Below are 12505 nucleotides of genomic sequence, written 5' to 3' on the forward strand. Positions count from 1 at the left end.
TCCCTCTTAAAGTTTCTTACAGTCCTCTTTAGTTCCAAGCTGGGGACCAAGTCTTAACACATGGTCCTTTGAGAAAAATTCAAGATCAGATTTTTTTTCAGTTTCATAATCCTTCAACAATACTTTGCTCGTGGGGAATTAAATGCACTCTGCTTCTACTTCTATTCTATCCTCCCTGCTGTGGTTTATATATGGTTTGTCTCTTCCTTTTGAAACTCACATTGAAATTTAATCCCCATTATGAGATAGCAAGAGGTGAGCCAGATAGGGTCTCTCAGAGATGTTTAGGGGTATCACCTGTAAATGGATTGATGAATTAATTGGTTAATGGGTTATCTTGAGACTGGTACTGTTAGAAAAGTCAATTTATCTAATGACTTCTGCCATCTGATGTCCTCTGCTGCCTAGGATCTCAACCAGAAAAAAGGTTATTCCCAGATGTGGATCCTGGACCTTCAACCAGAACTCTGAGCCAAAATAAAACTTTTTCTTTGTAACTTACCCAGTCTGTGGTATTGTGTTATGAGTGAGAGAAAATGGACTAAGACATTCCTCTTCTATTCTTTTCTGTGATCTCCCAAGGCTTCCTTTTCATTTCCGAATGAATATAAACTAGGGAATGGAAAGCAAGCATAGAAGTTGCTGTTGCTGTTTTCACCCACAAATAATTGAATAGATAGAGAATGGTGGGTATAGGCTATGGTTTATGGAGAGATAATGCAAAAGTACAAAACATGTTTCTACCATTGACATAAATATGTTCTACTTCATAAGGTACCCATGCTCCAAAGTCTAGATGGGTAATTCGCAACCATTCTGGCAGAATTTGTTAACTGGTTTTAGTTTTCAAGGTGGTGAGTTTTCATTATTTTCTGAGTTTCCTGGATATTTAGGTATATGTCCAGGATGGGCTGTATTGGAAAATGCTAGTCAAATGATATTTGATGCTGGAAATCTCTCAAAAGATGATCAGACAGAAACTCAACTAAGAGCAAAGGCAAGCAAGAGAGATATGGACTGATTGTACAGCTCCTATGAAATCCTTCTCGAATAATGCATATTTTACAGTATGATTTACATGTTTTTAGAATTTCATAGTTAATTACATCCAAGGCATTGTTCATATATTTGACTGTACTTGTTGTAGTGCCTTTTTCATAGGAATCTTATAACCCTACTTAAAATCCTCTGAGTCACTGTTTTAAAATGTGTTCTACATTTTCCTTCTCAACATTTTTTATTAGTAATTTTCATTGTCTTCATTAGTTCCTCCTTATTTAAATTTTTCTTCTTCATTCTTTTTAAAAGACATTTTTAAAATGAGCTCAATATATCAGCCTTCTTAGTGTAATAATTAATTCTTTGCTTTCTCTCATTTTTTAGTTGCTCTATTTTTCTTCTGGTTCTGTCTTCTTCCTAATACATCTGTTATACCCTTTTATATTCTTTTTCTTCTTATAATATATGAAGTCAGAGTTTTTATTTGCTTATTTCTATTTGATTGGTTTTGTTCTTCTATTTATAAATATATATCTTTTATTCTTGGAAGGGTGAAGAGTGGAAACTTATGGTAAAATTGACTACTATATTCTTATTTGACTTGGTGTTCTATTATTTTGTTTAATGCCTATTATTATAGAAGTGGTTCCTCAATTCTTTTAATTCTGTGATTTTTCTCCGAGACCTCCAGGATGCCTCAGGACACCAATTAACCCTATCTATAACTACAGAAAAGAGACTCATTGATATATGAAGAAAGGTTAAGTATTAATTAAAGATAATGTTCTTTTTTAAAAAGAAGCTTGTCTCCTCACTGCCGTCCCAATACACAACTTTGCATTTGTTCTTTCCTCATTAAGGCCTTACTTTAATCTTGGAAGACTTAGTGGGTAACACAAACATTTCTAAGTATGCATAGTAATACAAATAAATGGCAAAATACTATGGAATAGAGGCTTATATCAGATCTTCTTCTGATCATTTAAAATAAGCTCATGCATTCTTGATTTGGAAATACATCTTTGAACCAGCTGGAATGTGTTCTTATGAATGGAAATCACCAATTCTAATGGAATCAAAATAACACTAGGGGGCAGCATGGTACAGTAGAAAGAGCACAGGGCTCTGCTTCAAGGAGCCTGGGTTCTAGTCTCCACCTACCCATTGACAAGGGGAAAGGGAATAACCTCATGATCACTTGCTGTTTCTTTCTTTCTTTCTTCTTTCTTTCTTTCTTTCTTTCTTTCTTTCTTTCTTTCTTTCTTTCTTTCTTTCTTTCTTTCTTTCTTTCTTTCTTTCTTTCTTTCTTCTTTTTGTTCACCTCTAAATGAATATTGAGTACAGAATCCAAAAGAGTTCTTCACATTTTATGCAACTATGTCTAATAAGATTGAGTCTAATAGATAATTTTTACAAGGGTAGAATTAAAGCCAGGTCCAAATTTACCATACTACAATTTAAACTAAACCAACATGTTTTCATCCCTTACAAGTTGTGTGAGACAGCCCCAAATTGCAATGCCCTTCCCCTCCCCCTGGAGGGCATATTCTACATTGTGACAGTTAAGCTGGCTCTAAGTCAAAGAAGATTTGGTAAAAAGTCACAGGAGCAAATGCAGTATCAGGTGATTATGAAAAGAAGCTTTGAAAAAGCTGTGCCTCAGCAATGGCTCAGTTGTGCATTCAGCTGAAGAGCAATTGTGAACTCTTCTTTCTCCAACGGGCTTGCAGGAAGGCACATGGGACACTGTAGAGGAACCCACGGGAGACTCTTGTCACTGTTCATCAGCATAGTCAAGCCAAGTCACTGAGGGTACTGACATACAGTGACAAAAGCCACTGTTGTGAATGAGTTATTGGAACTTCTTTGGAGAACTCTCTTTAATCAGTACTTTTAGATTGAATGTTGTACTGGGGAAGATCATTGAAAAGTTTCTGGTCTGCTTCATCGTTAAAATATAACACTCTCATGTGGATCATCCTTTGCTAATGGAAGCAACTGTCTTCAAATTCTAACACACATGTTGACCATATTCTCTGCCATATGAACTTATACTACTGATGACAGCTAATCATCTCTATATATATCATATATATATAATATATATACCAGAGGTGATTGTGTATATAGTATGTATGTGTATGTGTGTGTGTGTGTGTGTGTGTGTGTGTGTGTGTATACCAGAGGTTGACAGCTCAATGAGAGTTAGTCCATAGAAAGGATAGCGACTTATGAGATGACTTTAAATTTAGTCGCTTTCAAGAAGAATTATTAATCGGTCAAGCAAATAAAAGTCTATTTTGTTGCAATTTGAGCTAGTGATGTGAAGGAAAACATCGACAAGGTAGTAGCAAAAACACAAGCTAAAAGACCCACAGAGAAGAAACAACCTGCAGATGCCATGAAGGAGAAGAAATCATACTTACTCTCTGCTATGAAGTAGAAAAATTGACAGAGTAAAAGTAAGGTACTTGGTTGGCAGGTGCGGAAAGAAAGATAAACATCAGCTGAGACTGCACTCTGGCAGGATGATTAATTTACTCCTGCTGGGCATACAACAAGGTAATGCAGTCACTGGTCTGACTCTGGAGTCTTCTACTACCTGAAATATGTTCTGAATTCAAATGAAAATTAACTATATGCATGATGAGTCTTTTTTTCTTATGCTCTTATTAAAACTGATCCTATTGCTGAAATTCCTATTCCTTCTTGATGGTTCTCATGTACTTCCTAGAAATGAATTCCTTGATGACTGAGCTAAGAAAAGTTAATCTGCACCATGTAGCATGATTCTAAACTGATCCTATAAAATGCAAAAACAACTTATACAAAGTCATGTATGGTAACCAAAATTCACTCAAGTCACTCAAATAGCATTTTAAATGTCAATGTTGTATGGTGTGAGAAATCAGTTGCACAGAATTCTGTCAAGTTCAATGGTCTTTAAGATTTAAGCTGGGCAGGCTTACAAAGAGCTAAAGAATGCAAAATACAATCAAGGATTAACCCGGCGTGTCAATAATCAAGTTATTTTCTTTCAGCTTCAAATCCATCCCTTTCTCACACTTTGTGATGATGAAACTGAACCCTGTTATTTTTACTTTGCCAACTGGCAAAATACTAGGCATCATCAACAGGGGGTAATGGGAAGATATTGCAAGAATGTAATAGCAGAAGATAACTCCTTTTGCGGTTCTGGGCTTCCATTATTATTATTCAATGTCAGAGCCCAGAGGCCTCCGGCAGAAGCAGCTAAGCTGTGCCCTCATGTCATGACCTCCTTACCAGGAGGCCCTGCTGAGCAGCTCTGATCTGCAGACTACTTCTACAGGCTAGCTCCCATCACAGACTCTGGGAATCTATTTGCAACCACGAGTCTTCATGGTCACCCAATTGGAAGAAATCTGAATCTCAAACTTAGCTGCTAACTCCTCATTTTATTTTATTTATCTTTTGCTTCATTTTTTGTTTCTTTTTAAAATCATCTATCTATTGAACAATTCACCCATTTAAAGTATATATCCCAATGGTTCTATGTATGTTCACAGAATCATGCAACCCTCAACATAATCAAATTGAAAACATTTTCAGGGCTGGGATATAGCTTAGTTGGTAGAGTGGGAAAAAAAAACATTTTCACATAAAAAAAGAAATTTTATAATAATTAGTAATAACTTGTGCCCCTTTTAGTCCCTTGCTTACCATACATCTTTCCTCCTCCTACCCCCAGCCCTAGGAAACCTCTGTCTGTATATATTTGACTATTCTTAACACATTTTAAAAAATATTCCTATCAAACTGTCATTATAAATCCTTTGGCCAACACGTCCCCACTCCCTCTCTCCTAACCAGACAACTCTGGTAGCCACCATTCATTCTACTATCTATCTACTTCTATGTGATCTAGTTGTTTAGATTTCACATGAATAAGATATGCCTCATTGGTCTTTCTGTATCTGGCTTATTTCACTTAACAGATAATTAATTCTTTCCATTAAGGTCAAATAACCACAATGATTACTATCTCCTGACTGGGCCCTAAATGATGACCTGTGTAGGTTTTGAAAACATCTATGAATACTGAATCAAAGGATGTGTGGATCATCTCTTTTAAGAATGAAATTATTGATACAAAAAAACATCAATAGCAAGCAGTGTGTCCCATTAGGATGGCCAACAAGAATCCTGACGGCATCCCATTCAAAAGCTTGACAAATTGTCTTCATTAGTCAGTATGCATTTTTTGACCCTAGGAAGATTTTTAATGAAGTATTCAAAACATTGGATTCCAGTAAAACAGTCTGAGATGGGGATTTGTATAAGGGAACTCTTTAAAGGGATACTCTCTTCAGAGAGAAGAGGTGATGTGTGATCCATCCCAATGAAGATCTCACAGTATCTCCAAGGGAGCTCAGGGTCTCAGATTTCCATTTAGTGTTCTTCTTGATGTTTAGGGAAGGGAATGTTAGTTTGCACTTTTAATCAACCAGTCATTTGATGCAGACAGACTCTGGGAAGGCAGGTTACCTGGAGAGATTGCTTGGAAAATCCTTTAGCTGAGGACAATTTTCTGGAGAGTTGTGTTAGTTTACAGCTTTCCCATCAGCTGCCATACTCCTGCTAGCTGCAGAAATGGGTACCATAGTTCTGAAAGGCATTTCTGAACAGCTGTGTTAGTTACATACTGCTACTCAACAAACTCCACCCCCTCCCCCCCAATTCAGTGGCTTCAAACAATGACAACATGGAGTTGGAGATTACTCACAAATTTCAATTTGGACAAGACTCAGTGGAGTAACTGTGTTCTGTTCCACTCAACCTCAATGGTGGTGGCTCAAAGTCCAGGAGCTGAAATTATCTGAAGACTTCTGACTCACATGTTTGGTGGTTTATACTGTTGTCATCTAAGCCCTGAGCTGCTTAGACCTCTCTACGTGGCTTGAGCTTTCTCAGATGGAGGCAGTATCATTTTCTCTGCATTTCATCTTTCAAGAGAATGGCAAAATCCTGCCCAGATTTAAGAGGTAGGAAATAGACATTCCTGCTTGATGGAAAGTGAGGTGTCACCATTTATGGAAAATATAATCAGTCACAGCAATAAATCCCAGAATCTACAAAAGAAGAAATGAAGAAATAGGGCAAATACCTCCTTAAAAAAATTGTATATAACTGACATTTTATTTACTATTATACTTAAGAGACTTTTGGCTTCTAAGTAAAATCTTAGACTCCAATTTCAAATGTGTAATTTGAGCAATTTGTTTGGAAAAGAATTTAAGTTGAAAACTGTATTTTTTAATAGAACCAGAACTTTACAAAATGTAAACCTCACTATATTTGGATGCTTCATTTTTACATTAACAAAATCCTCTTGGTATTTGGAAATATCTGGTTTATTAACTGAGTAAAATTATTTAACAAAGGAAGAATATATAAATTTATAAATTCCATTTAAAATGTGTTAAAATATTTGCTAGTGAAACTAACATTATTCATTTTTTGAAAGTTGATTAAAATCTGCAGAATCACAAATGCAATATTAGTTGGAAAACTGAACTTAAAGATTACAGGAAAACTGAAATTTGTAAAGTGTAACTTTTAAAATGGAATAACAGCTCTTAGTCCTCAAATAAAATTCTAAACTTTTTTTATAGATATAAAACCCAATTTCTGAATAAATCTTGTCCTTCATCAAAAGCTCTCATCAGTATAACCAAGAGGGTCAACTAGCGTAGAGATATTGATCATATCACACAACTTTTAATCATAGGATTTAGCCTTAATATGTTAGCATAAATTTCAGTTTCAGCACAAATCAAGTCAGCTGCATATACAGTGTAACTTGAAGAGGAAAATGGGGTGCAATCTCCTCCTTTGCCTACTAGGTCATCTTGCAAAGATATTCTTTTTCAGGGGTCTACAATGGGAAGCAGAGAAAATCAGAGTTGCTTTGTTTATAGAGGCTGGAACTGAGTTGGTATTGAATTTGAAAAATTTACTTTCACTTCCCTTGTATAGGATATTTTGAAAACCACTTGTTGGTTCAGCAGGTGAAGTAATCCAAATTCAGAGCTCCAGCTATCTGTTAGTAAGGTACTGGTTACTGGAAGAGGAATTTTTCTTTTTTTTCCCTGAACTAAGAACCTTCACAGGATGGTTAGAGCTCGTATGACTTTCTTTTAGAAATAGCATGCTTTAAACCATGTCTTGAAATTACATTATGTTCTAAAGATAATATAATTAAGCTTTCAAAGCCTATTTCTTTCTGTAAATATTTTATAGTATTGCTAAATAAATTGACTTAAGATGCAATTAAAGATTGTTAGTTTTCTATCCAGAAAAGATACAAAGCATATTAAAGTTGAGGGTCCACTTTCTAGAACATTCTTTCTACACTGTCCAGATAGTCTAGATTTATGTAGTTTAAAAAGGGAAAGGTTGATTCAATCCTATACTTACATGTTAGCATATTTTAGGTTATCAGAACTTAATGTGATAAAATACCTTAAAACTGACTGTTGTGTTCCCAAGATGCGTTATTCTAACAAATTATTAAGATTCACCATTGTCATTTGTCAGAATGAACTATCTACTCCTACTCTTAATGTATCAATGAAGCCTCAGTGTGCGATCTTCTGAAAAAGAATAGCAGGTTAAAACTATTATAGTTAGGTCACATTATATTCATTTTTATTTGATTTCATAAGTTATTTCAACTTTAGTCTTTATTATGTAAAGGAAATAATGGTTTTATTGTAGTGTATCTATTACTTTAAAACTTGTTTAAAGATGAAAGATAGTGGAGGCCTGTTGCACTAGGGCTCTTCAGGAAGCAGCCTCTGAGATGAGGATTAAAGACTCTGATTTTTGATATACCTGTGGTTGAAAAAGAAACCATGCAGAATTTATGGCAAGCCCCAGGAGGATCATGATAACATAGAGCCCTTGATTTCTGGAGCATGATGTCTTTAGTATAAATTTATACATCCCTGGGAGGAAAAACAACTGCAACACTTCTGTACTTCCCTGGAGAATGGACATCTACCCATGGGACATGAATTGACCACACAGCCTGAGCTGACCATCATGAGCAGGGCTCTGTAGGACTTGCAAAGCACAAGGTTTAGGAGATTCCACAATCCACTGTAAAAGAGCAGTGGTACATCTTGGATCAAGCAAGAGCAAGGTCAAACAGCAGACTCATGTCATCTACCACTGTTGTACTGGTGTCTCTGCTTTATACCTACTGCTCATACCCGTGGCTGCATAAGGCCTACATTGGCCAGCTGATAGAGGAGCAAAAGGCTTAGGCTTAATTTATGAATGGATCTGCTGACCCATGGTTGCCTCTCAATGCAGGAGAAACCTTGAAAGACAGTGATGGTAAGAACTTCTCCCAGTGGAAATCTCTGTGGGGATGATGCATCTGATTGTCCACTTAGTGTGATAAATAAAGTGTTCGAGGTGACAAAATATATGGACTCATAGGCTGTGGTGACTGCCTGGTCTGTGCAGGGATCTGGAAGGAGAATCATTCATATATTATGAACAGCAATTCTAGGAAAGAGTAGTGTGGATAAATGTATAGGGTGAATAAAAAGTGTGAATATAATTCCAGTAAAATTAATAAAATTTGTGTGTATTTTCTATCTTTATTTCTTCACCTTCCATGTTGTCCTAAATGACTTCACTCAGATTTTCAAACTCACCATGTCAGGGTCCCTAGTGCTGTTCATCTCACCCAATCCCAAGTCTTTACTTGCTTGATCTCAACAGCATTGGTCATTGATGTTTACTTCCTTACTCTTGAGACAAGTGTGTTCACATGTCTTCCAAGACATCATACTCCACTGCTTTTTCCTTATCACATCAACTGCTTGTTTTCAGACTTTTCTCATCTTTTATTTGTCCTTTAAATGGAATGTCCCAGTGCTACATCCTTCGCATGAGTGAGGAATTTTTTACTTGGTGAAAATCACAGTTCTTTCTTTCACTGGTCCTAATGAGCAGTATCTTTTAGACTTTAGCATCAGGGGAGAACTTGCTTACTTGTGAATATAATGAAGGAAAGCACCAGGGTCTCTTCTTGAACTTGACTTCTAGGAAATTATAGTCAGGTCTCTAATTAAAGGATTGCACTCTGTTGTCGATCCTTATGCTTTACATAACTCCTTTCATATTTTTTCATATATATCACAGAAGTCTTAACTCATTCGGCTTATGGTTAAAGTTTGTTTGGTTTTGTTTTAATTTTAAGGTTAAATGTTCAAGTGAACAATTTGAGTTGATTTGTTCAACTCCCAGCCAAATTGGTAAGAAAGAATAAACTGCAAGGATTATGTTTGTTGTAGTTTTGGGTAACAGTAGAGTCAAATTAAAGTGAGAGCAAAATGATTTTTAACAGTCTCTGAGAAGCTTTACAGATTTATCAGGGAAAGAAGAGTTCAGGGAAAAAAAAAAGACCAAATAATAAATGAGGTTATTCATATTATTAATAATTCTGCTAAAAGGGCTGATATATTGAGCTCATTTTAAAAATCTCTCTTTAACAAGAAAAATGAAGAAAGTAACGTGGGCAATTAACTACTGACATGACCACTGCATATGTAGGTAATGATCAAAAGCGTGTGGGTGGTATGACCAGCCCAACCTCAAAGGAGGATGTGTTGCCTGGCATGAGGCAGAGTCTTGGGCATTATTAACTATTTAAGGTTCATGGGGAATGCCACTGAATTATCCATTTGTCTTAATAGTTTTATATTCATTTTCTGTAGTCATCTGACTACAACCCACTACTATGCTTCAAGTTTACACTGAAAGAACTTAAGTGAATACAGATAATATTTATACAGTTTAGTCTTTTAAAAAGGGCAGTAAATCATTTGTAAAAAACAATGGGAAAACACTTTTGACACTGGACTCACAGGTACATTCATCTACCACCTGATATTATGGTGTGTTACATTTTGCTATTGTGTTAACACACATCATGTCCCATTGTGTCATATATCTTACTAGATCACATTGCTTCATAGTATATCTTTATATTTTATTTGTTTATATTAGAATGGAAGAACGAAAGCTCCATGAGGCCAAGGGTAGGTTTTTCTTCCCTCACCCTTTTTTATGGTTATATGCCTGGAGTATACGTAGTTCTTGAAGTATGAATGAATGATTCATAGTTTACAGTTTAACAAGGGAGTACTGAACATCTCATGATTCTCCAATTTGTCTCTAAAGTTCCTCATGCCTTACAAGTTGAAGATGTTTATTATACAACCTTAGAAGATAGAGAAATTATTCCTCACTGGAGAAAATGGCAGGTTTGTTTTCTGGACAATATAACAAAAGTAATATTGCTCTCCAGGGCACAAACTGGACAAGTTTGCTTATTGCCATTTTAGGTCAGGCTTCTTTAAACTTGGTGTCCCTAGCCTGTAGCACATTCTGCCACTGCCTGTAGGCCTCATCTGGCCTGGGTACATCTCTCTGTGGAGGTTGGAGCTGCAAACATCAGTATAAGAAAACAGAGATACTCTGGATTCTGCTGCTGCTTTGAGTAATAAACTGACCTTTGTTTCTGACCCACGTCTCTTGCTTTTCTGCCCGCACCTGGGAAACTGGAATGTTAACTGGTTCATTGCGTGTAGAATGAAAGCTCATGCCCCTCACAGTTTCTGACATTCTGTTTTCAGATAAATGGTTTCCTTTGAACAGAGTTGTCTTGATATACAAAGATACATAGAAAACATCTCACTGTAAAAAATACCATTGTGAAAATAACTTCTAGAACAGGTGGAAAGAAAAATATCCTGATATGTGGGATGAATAAAATAGAAAAAGAGGAAGAGCCATTAGAAAGACTTGAAAAAAAGGAAAGAATAAAGACTCACTTGAAAACGAGATGAATAATTTTTGAAAGAAACAATTATTTTGCACTTTTATGTTGTAAAAATGCATTACTTTGAGGAAGATAGAGTTAGTATTTAGGAAATTTTTCCTTATTTACTCTTCTTCATTTTTTTCAATGAATACTAAATACTGATTGTTTCCCACTGAACTTGGTACTAACTTTTCAGTATTGAACACCCCAGACTAAGTTGCTTCTTTTCCTTGCAGAAGAATGGGAGAAGATGTCTGAGAAATAGGTACAATCCCCAAATAAAAGAAGTGAAAGTAGTCAGCATTTCCTAAGGTAGAGAACAAAGGACTTAATTATTTTAGTTAAAGCATCCAGAGTCCTCTTGAACTCAGGAGAAAATGAATTTTTTTTTTTTTCAAGGAGGAAATGAGATTGTTTGGGTCAGTTTTTCACTGCTGTGACCAAAAGACCTGACAAGAACAACATAGAGGAAGAAAAGTTTATTTTGAGGCTCACAGTTTCAGAGGTCTCAGTCCATAGATGGCTGAGTACATTCCTCAGGGCAGGAGGAAAAGCAGGACATCATAGTGGAAGGATGTGACAGAGGAGAACAACTGGAACATCATCAGAAAGCAGGAGAGAAAGAGAGAGAGAGAGAGAGAGAGAGAGAGAGAGAGAGAGAGAGAGAGAGAGAGAGAGAGAGAGAGAAAGAGAGAGAGAGAGAGATACTGACTCACCAAGACAAAATATACACTCAAAGGCATGCCCCCAGGGACCTACCTCCCCCAGTCACACCCTATCTGCCTACAGCTACCACCAAGTTAATCTCTATAAGGGGATTAATACACTGATTAGATCAAACCTTTTATAACCCAATAATTTTACCTCTAAATTTTCTTGCATTGCCTCTCACACAAGCTTTTGGGGGACACCTAATCTAAACCATACCATGGATGATACCAAAAGGATATAAATAAACCAGTCGTGCAAAATAAAGAAATCCAATAAGGCATGTGAAAAAGTTCTTGGGTGTGGAAGAGTTTGATCTGCTTGAAATTGAGAAAAAGATTCAAGAAGTAAAGTAGTTTCAAATAAGATGGGTGGTGGTGGATAATTGAAAAGTTCTACTTTTTAGTTGTTGAAGGATCCTGAGAGCCATATTGGGTAAGAAATTAGTTTTTCTAAAATAGAGATCCAAGGGCATTTTGATGTAGAATGAAGGAATTGTTATAAGCAAATGAAATTATCTGGTGAAAGAGAAGAAGTTGTGGGCTGAAACACAGGACTTGAACTTCCAATATTTACTAATAAATAAGGAAAAGTTAGATAGCAAGAGAGGATAAAGAAGATGTATTCACAAGGTGAAAGGAAACCTGAAAAAATAGTACACAGAAAGCAAGAAACTACAGTGTTTTGGGAAGAAGGTATGATGTTCAATATCAAACACTGAGGAAGACAGGAAGGTGCTTGTAGAAATATGTTAGATAGACTCACTCAGCATCTAGTATGTCCTTTGTTCAGGAGAAACAGTGATGATCCAGAAGGCATTTTCTGAAATCTCAGGCAGATTGATTTCTGGATGTGACCTGATTTTCCTTCTCATGTGCTATGACATTGACATGGATATTTTCCCCTTCTTTCTAT

Source organism: Sciurus vulgaris (assembly GCF_902686455.1).
Source record: "Sciurus vulgaris genome assembly, chromosome: 8".
NCBI classification, from domain to species: domain Eukaryota; kingdom Metazoa; phylum Chordata; class Mammalia; order Rodentia; family Sciuridae; genus Sciurus; species Sciurus vulgaris.